At 41.4% G+C, this 21,068-nt stretch overlaps 1 long non-coding RNA gene across 2 annotated transcripts in view; it reads left to right on the top strand.

Annotated features, from left to right (window-relative positions):
* The window catches only part of LOC307189488, a 615,258-nt gene that overhangs the window by 283,802 nt on the left and 310,388 nt on the right, over positions 1–21,068 (top strand). For both annotated transcript variants that reach the window (XR_013829198.1, XR_013829199.1), the window contains exon 3: positions 15,927–15,993. This is a non-coding gene — a long non-coding RNA (uncharacterized lncRNA). The remainder of the gene's footprint in view (positions 1–15,926; positions 15,994–21,068) is intronic.

Below are 21,068 nucleotides of genomic sequence, written 5' to 3'. Positions count from 1 at the left end.
CCTCGTAGAATGAGTTTGAGAGTGTTCCTCCTTCTGCTATATTTTGGAAGATTTTGAGAAGGTTAGGTGGGAGGTATTCTCTAAATGTTTGATAGAATTCGCCTGTGAAGCCATCTAGTCCTGGGCTTTTGTTTGTTGGAAGACTTTTAATCACAGTTTCAACTTCAGTGCTTGTGATTGGTCTGTTCATGTGTTCTCCTTCTTCCTGGTTCAGTCTCGGAAAGTTGTGCTTTTCTAAGACTTTGTCCATTTCTTCCAGGTTGTCCATTTTATTGGCATGTAATTGCTTGTAGTTATCTCTCATGTTCCTTTGTATTTCTGCAGTGTCAGTTGTTACTTCTCCTTTTTCATTTCTAATTCTGTTGATTTGAGTCTTCTCCCATTTTTTCTTGATGAGTCTGGCTAATGTTTTATCAATTTTGTTTATCTTCTCAAAGAACCAGCTTTTAGTTTTATTGATGTTTGCTATCGTTTTCTTCATTTCTTTTTCATTTACTTCTGATCTGATCTTTATGATTTCTTCCTTCTGCTAACTTTGGGGGTTTTTTGTTCTTCTTTCTCTAATTGCTTTAGGTGTAAGGTTAGGTTTTTTATTTGAGATGTTTCTTGTTTCTTGAGGTAGGATTGTATTGCTATAAAATTCCCTCTTAGAACTGCTTTTGCTGCATCCCATAAGTTTTGGGTCATCATGTTTTCATTGTCATTTGTTTCTAGGTATTTTTTGATTTCCTCTTTGATTTCTTCAGTGATCTCTTGCTTATTTAGTAGCATATTGTTTAGTCTCCATGTGTTTGAATTTTTTAAGATTTTCTCCTGTAATTGATATCCAGTGCCACAGTGTTCTGGTCAGAAAAGATACTTGATATGATTTCAATTTTCTTAAATTTACCAAGGCTTGATTTGTGACCCAGGATATGATACATCCTGGAGAATGTTCCATGAGCACTTGAGAAGAAAATGTATTCTGTTGTTTTTGGATGGAATGTCCTATAAATATCTATTAAGCCCATCTTGTTTATGTATCATTTAAAGCTTGTGTTTCCTATTTATTTTCATTTTGGATGATCTGTCCATTGGTGAAAATGGGGTGAAAAAGTCCCCTACTATGATTGTGTTACTGTTGATTTCCCCTTTTATGGCTGTTAGCATTTGCCTGATATATTGAGGTGCTCCTATGTTGGGTGCATAAGTATTTACAATTGTTATACCTTCTTTTTGGATTGACCCCTTGATCATTATGTAGTGTCCTTCTTTGTCTCTTTCAGTAGTCTTTATTTTAAAGTCTGTTTTCTCTGATATGAGAATTGCTACTCCAGCTTTCTTTTGATTGGCATTTGCATGGAATATCTTTTTCCATCCCCTCACTTTCAGTCTGTATGTGTCCCTAGGTCTGAAGTGTGTTTCTTGTAGACAGCATATATACTGGTCATGTTTTTGTATCCATTCAGCCAGTCTGTGTCTTTTGGTTGGAACATTTAATCCATTTACATTTAAGGTAATTATCGATATGTACGTTCCTATTCCCACTTTCTTAATTGCTTTGGGTTTCTTATTGTAGGTCTTTTCCTTCTCTTGTGTTTCCTGCCTAGAGAAGTTCCTTTAGCATTTGTTGTAAAGCTGGTTTGGTGATGCTGAATTCTCTTAGCTTTTGCTTGTCTGTAAAGGTTTTAATTTCTCCATTGAATCTGAATGAGATGCTTGCTGGGTAGAGTAATCTTGGTTGTAGGTTTTTCCATTTCATCACTTTAAGATGTCCTGCCACTGCCTTCTGCCTTGCAGAGTTTCTGCTGAAAGATCAGCTCTTAACCTTATGGGCATTCCTTTGTATGTTATTTGTTGCTTTTCCCTTGCTGCTTTTAATATTTTTTCTTTGCATTTAATTTTTGATAGTTTGATTAATATGTGTCTTGGCGTGTTTCTCCTTGGATTTGTCCTGTATGTGACTCTGTGCTCCCTTGACTTGATTGACTATTTCCTTTCCCATATTAGGGAAGTTTTCAACTATAAACTCTTCAAATATTTCCTCAGTCCCTTTCTTTTTCTCTTCTTCCTCTGGAACCCCTATAATTTGAATGTTGGTGCATTTAAAGTTTTCCCTTAGGTCTCTGAGACTGTCCTCAAGTCTTTTCATCTTTTATTCTTTATTCTGCTCTGTAGTAGTTATTTCCACTATTTTATGTTCCAGGTCACTTATCCGTTCTTCTGCCTCAGTTATTCTGCTATTGATTCCTTCTAGAGGATTTTTGATATCCTTTATTGTGTTGTTCATCATTGTCCTTTTTAAACATTTCTTGTATTGTCTCCATCTATTTCCAAGATTATGGATCATCTTTACTCTCATTACTCTGAATTCTTTTCCAGGTAGACTGCCTATTTCCTCTTCATTTGTTTGGTCTGGTGGGTTTTTACCTTGCTCCTTCATCTGCTGTGTGTTTCTCTGTCTTCTCATTTTGCTTAACTTACTGTGTTTGGGGTCTCCTTTTCGCAGGCTGCAGGCTCATAATTCCCATTGTTTTTGGTGTCTGCCCCCAGTGGCTATGGTTGGTTCAGTGGGTTGTGTAGGCATCCTGGTAGAGGGAACTGGTGCCTGTGCTCTGGTGGATGGGGCTGGATCTTGTCTTTTTGGTGGGTAGGACTGTGTCTGGTGGTGTGTTTTGGTGTGTCTGTGACCTTTTTATGTTTTTAGGCAGCCTCTTTGCTAATGAGTGGCCTTGTGTTCCTGTCTTGCTAGTTGTTTGGCATGGGGTGTCCAGCACTGTAGCTTGCTGGTCGTTGAGTGGAGCTGCATCTTAGCGTTGAGATGGAGATCTCTGGGAGAGCTTTTGCTGTTTGATATAACATGGAGCTGGGAGGTCTCTGGTGGTCCAATATCCTGAAGTCGGCTCTCCCACCTCAGAGGCAAAGGTCTGGCACCGGGCCAGAACACAAAGACCCTATCAGCCACATGGCTCAGAAGAAAAAGGAGAAAGAAAGAAAGAGAGAAAGAGAGAAAGAGAGAAAAGGAGAAAGGGAGAGGGAGAGGGAAAGAAAGGAAAGAAAGAAGGAAGGAAGGAAGGAAGAAAGGAAAAATAGATAAATAAAATAATTATTTTAAATAAAAAAAATTAAAAAGTAATAAAAAAAAGAAAGATGAGAGCAACCAAACCAAAAAACAAATCCACCAATGACAACAAGAGCTAAAAACTATACAAAAAACAAAACAAAACAACAAAATGGACAGACAGAACCCTAGGATAAATGGTAAAAGCAAAGCTATACAGACAAAATCACACAAAGGAGCATACACATACACACTCACAAAAAGAAAAAAGGGAAAAAGAATATATATGTATATATATATTAAAAAAGAGAGCAACCAAATCAATAAAGAAATCTACGAATTATACTAAACTCTATATACTAAGTTAAGATAAACCTAAAACCGAAAACAAATTAGATGCAGAAAGAAACCCCAAAGTTTCTCCCAAAGTCCACCGTCTCAATTTTGGGATGATTTGTTGTCTATTCAGGTATTCCACGGATGCAGGGTACATCAAGTTGATTGTGGAGATTTAATCCACTGCTCCTGAGGCTGCTGGGAGGGATTTCCCTTTCTCTTCTTTGTTCTCACAGCTCCTGGGGCTCAGCTTTGGATTTGGCTCCGCCTCTGCATGTAGGTCGCCTGAGGGCATCTGTTCTTCACTCAGACAGGATGGGGTTAAAGGAGCAGCTAATTAGGGGGCTGTGGCTCACTCAGGCCAGGGGAGGGAGGGGTACGGAACGCGGGGTGAGCCTGTGGCAGCAGAGACCTGCGTGTCATTGCACCAGCCTGAGGCGCTCCGTGCATTCTCCTGGGGAAGTTGTCCCCGGATCACGGGACCCTGGCAGTAACGGGCTGCACAGGTTCCCAGGAGGGGAGGTGTGGGTAGTGACCTGGGCTTGCACACAGGCTTCTTGGTGGCTACAGCAGCAGCCTTAGTGTTTCATGCCTGTCTCTGGTGTCCGGGCTGATAGCCGTGGCTCGCGCCTGTCTCTGGAGCTTGTTTAGGCGGTGCTCTGAATCCCCCTATCCTTGCGCACCCCGAAGCAATGGTCTCTTACCTCTTAGGTAGTTCCAGACTTTTTCCTGGACTCCCTCCCGGCTAGCTGTGGCACACTAGCCCCCTTCAGGCTGTGTTCACGCAGCCAACCCCAGGCCTCTCCCTGGGATCTTTCCTCTGAAGCCTGAGCCTCAGCACCCAGCCTCCACCCGTCCTGGCGGGTGAGCAGACAAGCCTCTCGGGCTGGTGAGTGCTGGTAGGCACCGATCCTCGTGTGGGAATCTCTCCGCTTTGCCCTCTGCACCCCGTTGCTGCGCTCTCTTCCGTGGCTCCGAAGCTTTCCCCCTCCACCACCCACAGCCTCCGCTCGCGAAGGGGCTTCCTAGTGTGTGGAAACCTTCCCTCCTTCACAGCTCCCTTCCAGAGGTGCAGGTCCTGTCCCTATTCTTTTGTCTCTGTGTTTTCTTTTTCTTCTGCCCTACCCAGGTACGTGGGGGAGTTTCTTGCCTCTTGGGAAGTCTGAGGTCTTCTGCCACGGTTCAGTAGGTGTTCTGTAGGAGTTGTTCCACATGTAGATGTATTTCTGATGTGTTTGTGGGGAGGAAGGTGATCTCCACATCTTACTCCTCAGCCATCTTGAAGGTCTCCTGTATTTTTCAAATTTTCTATGATAAACACTAAGTTTATGATCATAGCAGTGCCATAAATTTTACCTTTTCAATTTTTTCTTCCTATTTTTTACGAAGAAATTTGTTAACTAAGTCTTGAGGGTTAACAAGATGTTAATGATTGATGTTTGACTAAGAGACTAATTCTGTTAAGAAATTTATTATCTTTCACACACCGTCAGGCAATTTGCTGAATGCAAATGAGAAAGATTTTTATTATTTAATAAGTCTGCCCTCTGCCTGGCAATGCGTTAGCAGTTCCAATTACTTTATTCATTTTAAAGTCAAAGACTTTTTTTCAATGTAAATTCAAATTATACTCCTTCCCTTCAATCTCCTTTTCTTAATCTGTCTAAGTTAAGAATGCTGTCATTTCTTTTACCTGCATATAACAGCAGATGTGCAAGAGCTAATTAATTCTTTGGCTGGAGGGAATTGCCACACCCAGAGAGCATCTGTCCAGCCCTCCAATTCCTTTGAGGCATACTTTGCCACACACGTGGAGAGTTTGTGCTGATAGTCCCTGCAGACTAGGGTTGGAGTCTTCCCAGGGCAGCTTGATGGATAGGGCAAGAGAGTAGAAGGGGCAAGGGAGTGATTATGAAGTACATCACAGAAACCCACCTGGGGACGAAAAAAGTGAGGATATGATAGGGATGATGGAAAGTAACAAATTGCGGGCCAAAGAATTGTTGATGTGGGCATAGTAGAGTATGTGAGTTGGTAAGATAGGAGGTGGACATCGAAGAATGTGGTGTTAAGGAAAGAAATTCCAGACTGGTGTAGTATTGGTTGATAAGGTCCAAGATGTAACTAAGGATAGCAGTGAGAGGCCAGGCAATGGGTGAGTAATCTACATGGATGATGAAGTCACCAAGACTCTTATCGAGATGATGAGAGAAGTGGTGGGAGAAAAAGAGTCACCAAGTTCTAAATTGTTCAATGAATGAGGATACCAATAGTGAGGTGGGTCTAATGATACATCTTTCAATGAAGCTGAGTTGTTTGTTTTTGTTTTGGAGTAGGAATTAGGGAGTGGGGAGGAGAAATGATGTGGAGGCAGCAAAGGGGATCAAGGAGGACATTACCCTATGAGATAAGACATAACTTATAACTCACATAACTCTAGAGACTCACCTTGGAGACTTAAAGCTGGCAACATTTCTCCTTAGCTCTCATTCTTACTTTTTACCTTTCCAGTCTACCTAGTTTATAGCTTGGCTTCTCCCTCTTGATTCTAGATTCTCCTGTTGGCAAGGCCCCTCAGTGTTTGCCCAGTAAAAATGCTTAATGAATGTCAGTTAAAGAACTCATTTGATTAAAATGTGCTTAGGGAGCTTTCAGGATTTTGGTTTTCTACAAATTGGGAAACGAACTCTCTTTGGAAATCTATTCCCTCAGAACCTCAGATGGCCTCATCAAATCCCTCTGGGCTTTGAGTCTTTTAGTAGTTTTGGCTTGAATTCCTTATGTAGGCACTTACCTTTCCATCAGCATTTCTTTTCCTAAAATGACTTGTCTCATGTACCCTCCACCATTACTTGGTCTCTGGTATCCCTCAGGGGAAGGTCAGATCCCCTCCACACATGCAGGCTCACTTGTCTTCTGAAATGCACATGCATGGTAATGTGTAACAGGCCTCTCTTGAATGGGATCTGGTTTTGTGTCCTGGCTCACCTAACTCAGATCTGTAGAAACTTATTAACATATGAAGAAATTAAGGATCAAAAAGATTGAAAAACTGGCCCAAGATCTTAGAACCCAGTAAGTATTAAAAACCAGGTGATGAGCTTATAAAATTTGGGCTTTCTCTGTTACCCCCAAATACTTCTCACATGTTTTCTATCAGTTGCTTTTGGGGAGGCACTTTTAATTCTAACAAAGTATCTAAGTGTGGGCCTCAAATCATTATTTCTATTATTTTTCTTTTTTTCTTTTTTTTTTGCGGTACGTGGGCCTCTCACTGTTGTGGCCTCTCCCGTTGCGGAGCACAGGCTCCGGGTGCGCAGGCTCAGCAGCCATGGCTCACGGGCCCAGCCGCTCCACGGCATGTGGGATCTTCCCGGACCGGGGCACGAACCCGTGTCCCCTGCATCAGCGGGCGGACTCTCAACCACTGCGCCACCAGGGAAGCCCTATTTCTTTTATTTTTCAACTCAAATGGAACCTATATAAGAATGACAGTAACAAATCCACCCACCCCTATGCATCAGTAACCTGCACATCTTCCTGTTAATAAAATGTGTCTTTAAATTGCATGACCACTGTTTTATATTGGGTCAGCCCCTAATGTTATTTCTGTCATAAACAATGGTCCAGATGCTCAGTGTTTGGGAGGAAACACCTTTCCTGCATAGCTTGGTCATGTGATGATGGGCGATTAGGATAACTGTGACTTCATTGCAATCATGAATTAGGCAACCAGGAGATCACATGTGGGGCACAGGGTGATCTGCCTAACACAAGCCATTTTCCATAAGCTACTCCTCTGTAGAAATCAGGGGTTTTCAAGTCATAAAGCTATATACAGTATGTCATGGTTCTGCCCAATGGGCAAGGAAAAGGGGCAACTCATTTAAAGTAGAAAGGGCATGAGACTTGGAATCAAATGTGGGTTAGAATCCTGGCCCTGAAAGTTTCTGCCTGTGGATCACCTCATCTTTCTTAGTGTCAGAGTTGTCAACAATAAAACATGATTCTGATATCCCTTTCTTAGGTCAATAGTGAAAAACATATGGAGTGCCCATATATAGGTTCTAAAAGTATTACTTTGTATGAAAGGTTTTCTAGAGGATTGAAATCTTAGTATTTGTTTCAGAAGTGACTTGGTACAAATAACATTTTAAATTATAACTTCCTTTCAGTGCAATATTTTTAATATATTAAAGCAAGGACTGTGACATGGCTATTTGAATGAAGTTGTTTTTCCTTATGTTTTACATGTTTTGTGGGTTTCTAGATGTTGGGTTCAGTTTTTTTCCAACATAGAAAAGCAGTGATATTCCTGCTATGGTTTTGTGTATCTTAACACAGTAGGCAAGAACAGATATTTGGTGAAAGTTAGTGTTCTTAAGAAATCAGAGTATAATTAAACGTTGCTTTCTTACTATTACACAACAATAAGAACTCACAAAATGTACAAAGGACTTTCAGGTCAATTATCTTCTTAGAACTAAATCCTCAACACTCCTGAGAACTAGGAGGATTAGCGTTTGCTCTTGACCTTAATCTTGATCTGATATTTGAGATATCAGCCTCTAATTAAAATGTATTTATCTTTACACAAATTCATCTAAAAATATAATTCTTGGCCTATTTTATAGACAAAATGGATCACACGTATTATCTTCATTGTAATTCTCAAATTCTCCTTGCTAATTTTCAACTTTTCAACCTCTACATACACATCTGTAAATCTTGTCCATCAACTCAAAATAATAGTGTTTATGCTGCTTGAAGTGGGCTGTGCGTTTAGAGGGAAAGCTAACTAGTGCCCTTTCATCCTCTGCAATGCCACCTAACAACTGTCAAAATAATAGTATCCTAGGCCTGTGAGATCCAAAGGCAAGTCTTGGTTTTGTGAAAGGGGAAATACAACGAAAAGAAAACAAGCTGTGGAGTTCACCTGAGCCAAGCAGCGCTCCATCCTGTTTATTATTTGCAGAGAGCTGGTGTTATTTCAGCCATGTTGTCATTTTGAATATGCTACTGCAGTACTGCTGTAGCCATTGAAATTCCTGCCATTACTGTGAGACTTATCACTGTAACCCCATGTTCCAGGGATGGGCTTTCTGGCCATTGCTACTGACATATATGCAGGGGATGAAAAAGAGCCTCCAGATTAGCTGTGTGTGTGTGTGTGTGTGTGTGTGTGTGTGTATGTGTGTATGCATGTGTGCGTGCTTACGTGTGCATGTGTGGTTGGTTAGAGGGGAAGAGGGGCCACAATATTAGTTACTTAGTTTCAGGTAATCAGTTTCATAGTCTCAGTGTTGGAGGAATGTTTAAATGCCATCAAGACTAGTCAACCCTTATTCATCAGTTTTGGCCTCAAAGTATTATACAAACTATAAATTCACTTCTTAAAATTACAAAATACATATAAGCAAAATGGAAACAACAACAACTATAATTTCACCACTCATGGATAAGTATAGTTAGGAATTAGGTACATAAGTGTCCAGAGTCTTTTCTGTGGATTAGATTGTACTATACCTCACTATTTACTTAACAATATATTGCTAAGTATATAAAATACATAGCTACATCTAATTTTTATAGTGTTCCATTGTCTAGGTTTACCATACTTTTTGTAACTAATCCTCTATTGTTGGATTTTTGTTTCTCTTTTTTTGCTATTATAAATTATGTGAAATGAAAATCCTTGTACATACATCCTTTCACACCCAACTGATCCTTGAAAACTTCCAGTATTGGGAAACTGCCTATTGCCATTGACCTACCCACAGCAGATCTCACTAGGGTATGGGTTCTAGAAATGCGACCCTTAACTGAATCTGCATGATATAGGGTCTCTGGAGCATGGTCCCTGTCACAGTGTGTTCCCATGGTTCTTCTGTTCTCTTCATATTCTCTAATGTCACCAATTACATACTTCCAGTAATGGCTTCCTCCATTAGACTGTGGTTGCTCAGTCTTCCCAGGCTATAGGACTATTTATGATGTCAACAATGTCACACATTGTCAAAGGTCTTCTGTCTATCTCTAATTCACAGGTTGTCATCTTTTCCCCAACCAACTATTTTATTGCTTTATCAATGATTATGTCCATGTTAGTGAAAATGAAAAGCAATTAAGAAAAACCCGAGTTACAAGTACAGACTTAACTGTGTAACAAGGGGCACTAAGCCACTGATGGGTAAATACTCCCAGGAGGTAGCAGGCTGAACAGAGAGCCTCTGAGAGCTTCTCTGAGCATTTACAAGATGCCCTGCTTAGGAAGTCAGAGGGCAAGTTCTTGAGTGAGAGCTAGGAAACATAAGGAGTCTCTGTAGCTGGGCCATCTGTCAGGGCTGTAGTGGAGGTAAGATTCTGAATATCTGGCAGGACAGTAGACTGCTCTGTATTTTCTGTCTAAGCTCACCCTGACCAATTTCTAGCATACAGGAGTAGGTCCAAGCAAATCACTTCTCTGGGGCAAACCAAGTGACTTTGGCTGATCTAGGCAGTAAGGTATGGAGAGGAGAGCAGGAACTTCATCAGTCAGCATGTAGTCCAGGCAAGCCAGCTAAAAAGCCCTCCTGATTATCTGCTAATCTTCACCCTTGGTTTCTTCTCCCATTTTTTTGAAGGAGTCTTAAGATGTGGAAAATTTTGCAATTTAATAACAACCAACAGGAAAAATTAACCTGGAAAATCCAGATCTATTCTCAGATAGTTTTTGTCTTCCACTGTGGATCAAAATTGCCTGAGTGTGTGCATGTGGGCACACACACACATACAGAGGCATAAAAAGTGGCCGTGGTAGATAAATCACTCATGCTGCAGAGCACACTCAGTTCAAGGTTGGGGGTATAGTTCCCTTTGATACAACCTGCTTGATAGCTCTTGTTGGCTGAAAGCATAAAACAGCACCTAGAGCATGTACACACAGGGCACTGTTAGATAATTACATATATATTCATTTATTTTAGAAAATATTTTAGAGACAGAAAGTTTTATTGGATTGGTACTGTTTAGGAATAATGTAAAACGGACTGGAGTATATTATGTTAAAGCTGTCCTCCGGCACTAATTGGCCTTAGTTCTCTCCTCTTGGCATTGCTTAGAATATGTCTCTGTGATTGATTGTCAGAGATTAGAAATGGTTCCTGGGTCTTCTCTTATAGTGAGGTAATAGCTGTGTTTTAGTTTCAGTCAATACTGTATTTCAAGTGTCCTATGTGAATGTGTAGCTCTGTACCTCCTGGTTTTGAGAAGGGCAGTGGATGATCGACACAGAGGGCACTGACAGTCTGAAGTGGTGAGTGTGGAGGTGAGAAGTGGTGCAGAAAGGGAAAGAAGGAAGGCAGTTGACAAAAGGGAAATATCCTGGACTGGGGCCCTGTCCTGTCTTTTCAGTTCAGCTACTCCTGGAATGGTCCAAAGAAGAAAGAAGCCAAGGCATCCACCATTTGGTGTCATACCTGGACAGCCCAGCCTCTCTCATTACATGACGTTTCCATACACAGGTGTGTTACAAAGCCTACAAGTCAAAATCAGTAGCTAAAATGAGAGACTCAGCAGTAAAAATGATAGTATCTGTGGATCGAAACTTCATTTTGTAGATGAGAAATCTGAAACACAGAGAGGGGATGGGATGCGAGGCCACTCAGTGAAGTGAGTGCAGAACTCAGCTCTCCTGTTTTCCAGGTTGATGTCGTTCTCCAAGTGACATTTTGGGAACATTGTGAAGTGAAGCGGTTTAGGTTAGCAGCTACATTTGGTGACCGGTGTTCTCTAAAAACCGTCCTAAACAAGAAACTACTTAGATAATTGCACAGAAGATATTTGGCACATTGGAATTCCTTTATTCTAAAAAACTACACATTTTTCTTTTCTGGTTTTGCCAATTAGATTTATGGTTTGGCTATTGGTCTAGCAGGCAACAACATGTATGGTTGTTTTGCTAGGTTGCTAAATACCTTTCTTCACTCTCTTCTGAAGAGAATTTTCTGCTATTCCTCTGTGGAATGTTTTTGTCATTCGTTACAAAAAGCAGGCACGCAAAATCATAGAATCACAAGCAAACCTCCCTGGTCCCATCAACATTTGAGTAGTAGTGCCCTTATACTTCCATAAACAATGGTTTACCAGGGGATTTTGATGCTGCTCCTGTTATGCTCTGGGAAATGGTTCTTATGATTCCTATTTCGGGGCTGTGGAAACTGAGGCTCAGGAAGGGAATTCATGTGTTTTGAGCATTTGTGCAGATTCTCTGTAACTCAAGTTTCAGAGAGGCAGCAAGAGGAACAAGGGTCTCCATTTATCCCACCTACTACATTCCCATTTGGAGCCCCCCATTTTGGGCCCATCCAGAATTACATCCAGTCCTTCCTTTATCTCCTTTCAGTTTAGCAAACCTAATCATTTCAGCTTCCCATATGCTCAACATTAGTTGTCCAGATGAGCTGAGAGCGTAGGTCATTGCAAGGCTTGATCAAACCTCATTTCACATTTTCTCAAAATGTAGGCAGTTAACTAGGGCCTTGGCATTCTTTGGTTGTATCAGCTATTTGAAGAGTTTATTTTCTTGGTTGGTTGTACTTTCCCCCTTAGTATTTGAATTGAATTTATCTCCCATTTTATTCCTATTTTATTATACTTTCATTGCTCTGCCATTAAAAAAAATAAAACCATGCTTGAATCAGTTTTTAACACATGGTGTCTGAGGTTGGAAGACATGATTTTGTTTCCCAGTTCTTCCTCTCTCCAGATTTGTGACATTGGCTAAGTCTAGTCCCCACTTTGGGCTTTAATTTCTTCACCTGTACTATTAGGGTTTTGGACTAGGTGACCTTTAAGGGCTCTTTCTGGTCTGAAATGCTCTACTTGCATATTTCTTTCTTTTTTTAAATCAATATTGACTTTCTAAACTAAAGTTGATGGTCAGGACTTTTGGTCTAGGACTTTTTTTTTAGCAGAATTTGATTATTTTGTTTTAGATTGAAGGATATGGGAACCAGGCAGGTCCGGCCAGGATGGCCTCAGTTTGGGATAATCTCTATATGGTATCTGGGTTTCTAAGAAATTGTCCAGGCAAAGCCCTCTCAGCTCCAGATCCCTGAAGACATTGTGTCAGTTGCTGTAGTCTCCTGCACTGCTCAGTGTCATGATTTGACAGGCTGGGGATATGGATGCTTTCAAAGTATGACAAAACTTGGGAAGGGGAAGCTGGGGATGAAGTGAGAGAGTAGCACTGATGTACATACACTACCAAATGTAAAATGGATGGCTAGTGGGAAGCTGCTGCATAGCACAGGGAGATCAGCTCGGTGCTTTGTGACCACCTAGAAGGGTGGGATAGGGAGGGTGGGAGGGAAGCTCAAGAGGGAGGGGATATGGGTCTATTTGTATACATATAGCTGATTCACTTTGTTGTACAGCAGAAACTAACACAACATTGTAAAGCAGTTATACTCCAATAAAGATATTAAAACAAAAAACAAAGTATCACAAAACTCTTAGCAAACTGTTAACAGGTAGAATTGCAGAATTTTTATTTGGTTATTTCTTTAAAAAAAACATGCTTTACAGCTTCATTGATTATGAACTCTGTGAGGTGAAACTTCATATCCTCATTTTATACAGAGAATGTTTCTGAGGTCCAGAGAATGAGTAAGTGAGAAAGCTGTGATGGCCTAACTCCATCTCTCTTTCTCCATTTGAAACCTGCCATTTTAGGTTAAGTTTGTGAAGTTAATCTAACATTGTGCCAAGACTTTGAGTCACAAAGGTGCCTTCCCCTGTGTTAGAGTCAGAGACAGAATTCAAGTTAAAACTCTATTAACCTGAGAAGTGGCACTACTCTTCTCAAATAATCTTGTTTCACACCAGGCTCCATTTGGGAGAAGCCAGTTGGCCTCAGGTGCCATGAGGCCATTTGGCCATTGCCCCAGAGAATAATATCCAAACTCCATAGCCTGGCATTCAAGGCTGTTCAAACTTGAGTTACAACCTATTTACCTTAATCATGTTTAAGCCTGGCTGGCTCATGGTTCTAAGCCTATTCTTGATCTGCTATGATTTACTCTAGTATACAGCTGACACTTGACTCCATCTCCAGTAACTATCCCTATCCCACCCTAACATTTTAGACTCAGTGTGAATACTTGGTATCCCCAGTTTATCTCAAGGACGTGGCCTGGAGCTTCCTTCATGTTCTTTAGCTTCTTTCCCAGAGAAAGATACCTTTATCTGCCTTTTGGAACTCACCTTCTGGTTCCAAGTTGCTTGGCTGGCGTTCTAGAGTACCTACTGGGGTGGCCCAGAAGTAGGGAATTCAGGACAAACATTGTAGATTCCCTGAGTGCTTCCTCTGTGCCAAGCTTGGGCTAAGCTGGGGATATAGAGATGGATTAGACACTCTCCTGACCTAAAGGAACCTAGGACCTGGTGGAGAATAAAACTGTCTAAATAAATAAGGGTAGTAATATGTTGTGGGTGCTAAGAGAGAAATCCATATGGAGTGAGTGAGGAGTATAGAGAAGGGGCAAGTCAGTTGTGCCAGGGTTGTGGAGATGGTTGAGGAAAGCTTTAGAGATAAGGTTCTGTGTCCCCAGGGACATCCCACGTGAGGAAGGACTGCTTCATACAGAACGAAATTTCCTTCCTGGGACCAGGGAATAGATTCTCTAGAAAAGTGAAGTCACTGGTTTGTTAATTAGGCCTTTGCAGACAGAGTAATGTGGGAATAAGATCAGAGTCTCTTGGATGGAAATCTTGGCATGTGGGATGCAGAGTGCTCCATGGCCAGCCAGCCTGGCTGTGGGTCTAATTAGATCTTCTTCAGAGAGGGGAAATTCCCAGCAGCGGCCGCAGTGGAAATGCTAAATGTGGAAGGCTGACAGAACAAGACTTGTTTTATCTGACTGAAATGAGGAGGAAGTGGCTCTTGATGTGACCTTTCTTCCATGTAGGGTTGTCTTTTAGACTTGGAAAAACTGGCTCAGAAGCAAAATGCCAAGTGAAATGATAAGTCCAGAACATCAGTGGATAGTAGTTTCCCCAAGACTGTTCTTCTTCATGTGTGTTATCTGAGAAAGGCACATTCAGGTGTCTGCCCAGCCCCCCTCCCCACTTCACATGCAGAGGGTGTTGAGTTGCCTGGCTCTCTAAGAGGGGTGTTTCACCGGACACACTTTTCCATGGTGACGTTGGTGGCAGGGCCCAGTGTCTCTGCAGGAAGTGGAGTGGTGAGAGGAATGGAAAAGAACAATGTTTTCCAGCAGGACCATTACCTTATGGAAACTGTGACACTGATTTGCAAATATCTCTTTTCTCTGACTACCTAGGGCTTTTATTAACATCAGACACCATGATGTTTATGATTCAGAGTTGACGAAATAAAGCTATCGTCAATTAAAATGTACACAAGTTAATCTCAGGATCATACTGTTGAGTGAAAAATAAAAGGCATGGAAGAATACAGACAGTATGATTTTATATAAAGGTAAAAAAATAAACTAAATATGTTTGTGTGTTTGTGTGGTATAAAGATGCAAACATGTGTACAACTATAAAATTAAGCAAGAAAATGAAAAACACAAAATTAGAGAAGGTGATTACTAATTTTGAGAGGGAGGGAATGTTTGGGATGGGGTGGGGCACCCACAGAGAATTTCAAATTAATAATAATATTCTTTTTAAGATAATGAGCAGTGAGAACAGAGGTGTTCATTGTTTGGTAACTCTTTATATGTTACATATATTTTATGAATATTATGAATATTTACTATATTTAGTTAAACAATTAAACTGAACTCTTCTAACTAACAGGAGTGGGTAGAATGTGTATGGGGAGAGAGGTAAGTGTGTGGCTTATACCCATACATTTGAAGGAAGGACACTTTATTGGTTGCCAGCTTACTGTGAGTCAGCATGACCATGGCTTTCTTTATATAAGCAATCGCTGTATACTTTGAATAAAACCCTATGTGTAGGGACTTCCCTGGTGGCACAGTGGTTAAGAATTCACCTGCCACTGCAGGGGACAAGGCTTCCATCCCTGGTCCGGGAAGATCCCGCATACCGCAGAGCAACTAAGCCTGTGCGCCACAACTACTGAGCCTGTGCTCTAGAGTCCACGAGCCACAATTACTGAGCCCATGAGCCACAACTACTGAGCCCATGTATCACAACTACTGAAGCCTGTGCGCCTAGAGCCCATGCTCTGCAACAAGAGAAGCCACTGCAATGAGAAGCCTGCGCACAGCAAGGAAGAGTAGCCCCCGCTCACCACAAGTAGAGAAAGCCCACATGCAGCAGTGAAGACCCAACACGGCCAAAAAAACCAAACCTGTGTTTAAAAACTGAACCCAGGTACCCCTCTTGAATCAAAAGGTTTTTCTCTCCCTGACGTGGGAAGTAGGAATGAAATAATATAAGGTAAAAAAAAGGGCAAGGTACAGAACTATGCACAGAGTTTCATTCTGATATTGTTTATGTGCACATGTTAAAAAGGCTTGGAAAGCGTCTATTAAAGTATTTAAAAGGAGCTATTTCTTGAATATCTTTTCAGGAGAGAAGATGGATTTTACAAGCAGCTGTCCTGTTGGTCTATTTCATTTCCCCCCATTTCTGGTTTGGTGAGTCCATCCTCTCCACCATTTTGTGCTGCCCAATGGGAGCACTGCTTTCTTTTCTTTGTGTTTTAATTGTCTATGGAAGATTCTCCTTTCTGCTTTCCAAAAATGATGAAAATTTAATTTGGTCTCTGGAGCGTGTTAGTGAATTCAGGAGCCAGGAGACCAGCCTAGGAGTAAGGAAATATGCAGGCTGGACAGAGGATTGTCATGGGAAATCCAGTATGTATGGTCTTGGCAAGCACAGCATAGGCCAATAGTAGCTCGCTTCCCACCTATTCCCTCTTTCTTTTTCAATCTACTCCACTGTCCCAGGTTAGGTTTCCTGTGTAGCAGACTGAGACTTAGATTAGTGTACTGGAGATGTATTAGAGAGTGTTCTTGGGACCAACATCTGGGGAAGGGAAGGGAAGAGGGGGATATGAGAGATGGGAGGGAAGGGAGGGAAGGAAGCAGGATTGGGTGGAGGGAGAACTCAGGCTGGAATGTAGTCTCAGTGGAAACCTCAGCAGACCCTGCAGGGAATCATGAAGATGAGATAATAACCCTTCAGAGCTGTTCAAAGTTAGGGTGAGAGGGCTGGACCTTTATACCTGATGTCAATCAGACACTAGATGCTGGCCACCTCAGGAAATGGGCATGACCTTGGATGAGGGGTCTCTCCAGCTGAGGCAATCCCCAAGGTGGGCACCAACAGCAGTCCCAGCAACTTCATCCCAAGTCCTTCATTCTTGAAGTGGGATCTGGGTGGCATGTTATACCATACCTGCAATCAGATTATTTTTTTGTTAAAACATGAATTTAATAATGTAACCTGCTGTTGAAAATTCTTCTGTGGCTCTCCATTGCCCACAGGAAAAGGACCAAACCCTTACCTTGGCGTCTCATGGCTTTTTGCACTCTGATCCCAATTCTTTCTTTCTGACAGTATTCCCCACCCTTGTCCATAACCTAAGAAAAACACACCATGTTCCAGTTACATCAGCATTTTCACATGCTGAATGTACACCTTTATATACCCTGTTTCCTCTGTCTGAATATCTTTACTCTCTCAAATTCTTACTCAGTCTTCAAAGCTAAGCTCAAATGTCCCTTTGTCTGGAAGGTCTCCAGGCAGTCTTTCCTTTCTGTGGGTTTTCACATCCCATTTTCCTTCTCTACTCACATTATTTTCTCTTTCTTTTCTCTTCTTCTCTCCTCTCCTTACTTCTGCTTCTTCTCCTTGTTCCTGCACAACTCTTCCCCCATTTTCTCTGATTTCTCTCAAGTTCATTATGCAGGCCTTTACTGTGTCACTTTTTCCGATATGCTCTAATTATTTGACTAAGAATAGCTGGCATATCAACATCAGTGTCACAGGGCCTCTTGCTTTATTAGGCGAGTTATGCAGCTTTTCTTAGAAATAGTATCAGAGTTGTTCCCAGTACCTTCCACCTCAAGTAAGAGGCAGCTTATTCGTAGTTATTTGTTTTCGTATCTGACTCCTCCAGTAGAGTGAGAGCGATTTAAGGCCAGGGGGTCTGCCTGTCATCATGTGTACCCTATGCCTAGCAAAGCCCTGTGGTAAGGGGTGGCTTCATTCAATGTCTGCTGAATGAATGAATATTGCTACATATGCCTTGCTTTTCATTAGAGAAAAAGGTTGATGCTGAAATGAAAGTGAGTTCCTTTGTTAAAGAATCAGAAAAAGGATGATAATAAATGACCACATTCCTTTCTAATATGCTCAGCTTTTTATTGCTGGGTTGATGTCACTCATGAGTTAATTTGTGTGATAAATGATCTGTTGCAAATGTAGACATTCACTTATTCCCATTTGTCCCTTATACACATTGGTAGTGGACGCTGATTGAGGTCCTACCATGTGCCAGGCTCTGCATTCATAATTTCTAATCCTCAGAATAATCCTACTAGATAGATATTGGTACACCCATTTTGCAGGTGAAGCAAATGAGGCTCAGAAAGGTTCAGCTAAGTTGTCTGATATGATACACTTTCCAGTGACCAGAATTTGAATCAGAGCAACCTGATTCCAGAGATCTCCCACTTCTTATTACGTCCTACTGCTGAAATTCAGTGTACTGATACCATTAGTGCATATAGGCGATAAGAAGTACTTACCTGTTAGAGGTGGAAGTCTTTTTCGAGAGCAATTCTGCTATCTTTTCAAAGAAAGGCCACATAGTTCATATGTTAAAATGAAGCGCTGCTACTTTGATGTTGACATTCTGTCTAGAAGTGAGCAAATTAAATTTTGTCTGTGTGTAATTTCTTCAACTATGAATTAGTGAGAGAGTGGGTGAGAGTCATTATGAAAAAGAGTAATCTTAAAATACTCTGAAATATGAAAATATAATGAAACAATTCTACATTATCATTATATATTATTATTACCAGGAAAATGCTGCTGCTAATAGCTTATCATCATAGTGATTTCTCCATGCCAGGCACTATGCCAGGTGCTTTCTATGCATCATCCCATTTAATCCCCACAGCAACCCATGAGGTAAATGTGATTATCATAGGTACCCTGCGACCTAGCACTCTTCCTCTTAGGTATTTACGTGAGAGAAATGAAAATAATAGTCCACAAACATACTTGCACAAGAATGTTAATAGTACTTTCATTCATCAGATGTCTGTTAATAGGAGACGAGATAAACAAACTGTGGCATGTTGGCATATTACTCAGCAACAAAAAGGAAGTACCATTGATATATGCAACAGCATCGGTGAATCTCAAAACCATTATGCTGAATGGCGGGTATATAGTTTCACAAAAGTACATGCTATGTTGTTCCATTTAAATGAAGTTTTAGAACAGGCTTCTGTTGGTGGAAAAACATCAAGACAATGGTTACCTTTGGGATGTAAGCTTGAAGAAGGCATAAGGGAATTTTCTGGGGTGATGGAAATGTTCTATGTCATGAATAGGGGCTTAGGTTATGCAGGGACATGCATTTGTCAGAACTCATCGAAGGGTATTTAAGGTTGTGCAATTCGTTGTGTGTAAATTTTACCGAAAACATTGCAAACAAATATTGAACTCTGGTTAATCATATGCCCAAATATTTAGAGGTAAAATGTACTGATGTCTGTAACTTTTCTTGAAATGCATCAGAAATAAAATGGTTTGATGGTTAGAGAGAGATGGTTAGATGGCTAGATATGTGATAAAGCAAGTATAGTAAATTCCAGTATAGGATCTAGTTGGTGGATATCATGGGTATTCATGATGAATTTCTTTCAGCTTTTATATATGTTTGAAATATTTCATTAAAAATGTTGGAAAATGAAATAATAGATATCCAAAGAGGGAGGGTAATTAGAATAAACTAGAAAAAAGTACCCTGTTTAGTCCTTTTTCTGATACAAAATAAGCGCTTTCACCCAACAAAGCTCAGAGGACTCTCTCTTGCCTGCACACTGGAGTCAGAACTCCATCACCTTCCAGCGTTTTACTTCTTCGTCCTGCCTGATGTTCAGTTCATCTCCTGCCACTCCCTGACAAATCTCACTCATTAGCCCCTTGAGATGACTTCTTCCTCCCTGCATTCTCCATGTACTTTTAGGCCTCTGTGCCTTCACCTGATACAGTTTCCTGTGCTTGGAAGGTCTCCATCCCTGTAAAATCTATACTTATTGTTATGGGTCCAGCTCACATGTCCCTTATTGCCAATTTCTATTATAGTGCTGATCATATTAAGGTTGTTTCCTTCTATTTCCCCCTCAGGACATAGAGGCCTTTGAGGACGGACAGAGTCAATGTCTTAGCTATGTCTTCTATGCTTAGGGCCTGGCTTGGAGCTCGGTGCAGAAAGCAAATTCAAGAAATATTGGCACAGGCAGCAAGAACAAGAAGTGTTGGGTAGGTGAAATAGAATAGACCTGACATTGACAAATCCCTGCACCATTCATTTGCCACTTTGGTCTCAGATCCGTTTCTTGCTCTTTCTTTGCTCCATTCTGTGTTATAGGGAGCTGACCCCTGCAAACACCATTTCCCAGGAACCGTTACCAGCTGGCTTCTGGTTAGATTCAGTCACTGTGAGGCACTGGTGAGAGATTAGAGGGAAGAGAAGGGAGGAAGCCAGGGTATTTCTCTCCTCCTCTCTCTACTTAGGAAAGTGTCCCTTTCCTAAGGACAGTGACCAAGTCTCCTGTACAGTTCTGTCTGCCATCGAGTAAACTCTCCCTTTGTGGTCCCTCCTTCTGCCAGGCAGCTCTGCCATGGTTCCAGCTGCCTTTTGGTGACCTCAGCTCCTGGGCTCTGGTGACACCACACACTCCCTTTATTCCTCCAGCCCTGGGGATGGTGGTAGCTTTTAGCTCTTCATAGTCTCTGATTTGACTTTCCATTCTGTACTTGGCTTTTAGGCTCCTCTGAAACCTTTGTGGCTAATTTCTTATGTAGCTAGCTTGAGCTTTATTTTCCTGACTAGAGCCTCACTTATATAGTCCCATACTTTGTACCTCAGTTTCTGCATTTTTAAAATGAGATGATTGAGATATAAGATCACCAATTTCCTCCTTGCTAAAATTTCAGTTGAAGGAAGATATGCTTTAACAAGCCATCCACACTGGCCCATTTTGAATTTCAAACAGAAAGAAAAAGTACTCCAAACATTTCCACTTAGTACCTTTTGTCCTTCCTGATACAGTATCCGTTTTGTTCAGCCAGGGCTCATCAACAGGGGAGAGAGGTGAGATTCCACCTGGAGTCCTGCCTGGCTTGGTGATTGAATGTTGCCTATTATGTGCCAATGTCAAAGGTACCAGCACTGATTATATAGTGGCCAGAGGTCAGTGAGAAGCAGCAGGAGCTGGTGTGGCAATGAGGAGGGAGGGACCTGGGATCAGTGCTGACCCCAGCCACTGCCAGCTCTGGCACATCTCTGAAGACAGCAGAGACCTCAGAGTTAGTGTGAGGATGGAAAGAAACTTGGAGAGGACGAGCTACTTCTCTGCTGGGACCTGCTAGTTCATGGTCATCAATTATCAGCTAACATTTTACCTACCCATCTTCTAACTTCCAAGTCTAGCATTTTCCACCTTATCAGGCTCTGTATTGTATAAAG

The sequence above is a fragment of the Stenella coeruleoalba genome, assembly GCF_951394435.1.
Source record: "Stenella coeruleoalba genome assembly, chromosome: 7".
Lineage (NCBI taxonomy): Eukaryota > Metazoa > Chordata > Mammalia > Artiodactyla > Delphinidae > Stenella > Stenella coeruleoalba.
The sequence above is the reverse complement of the archived record's forward strand: the minus strand, read 5'-3'. Positions and strand labels throughout refer to the sequence as shown.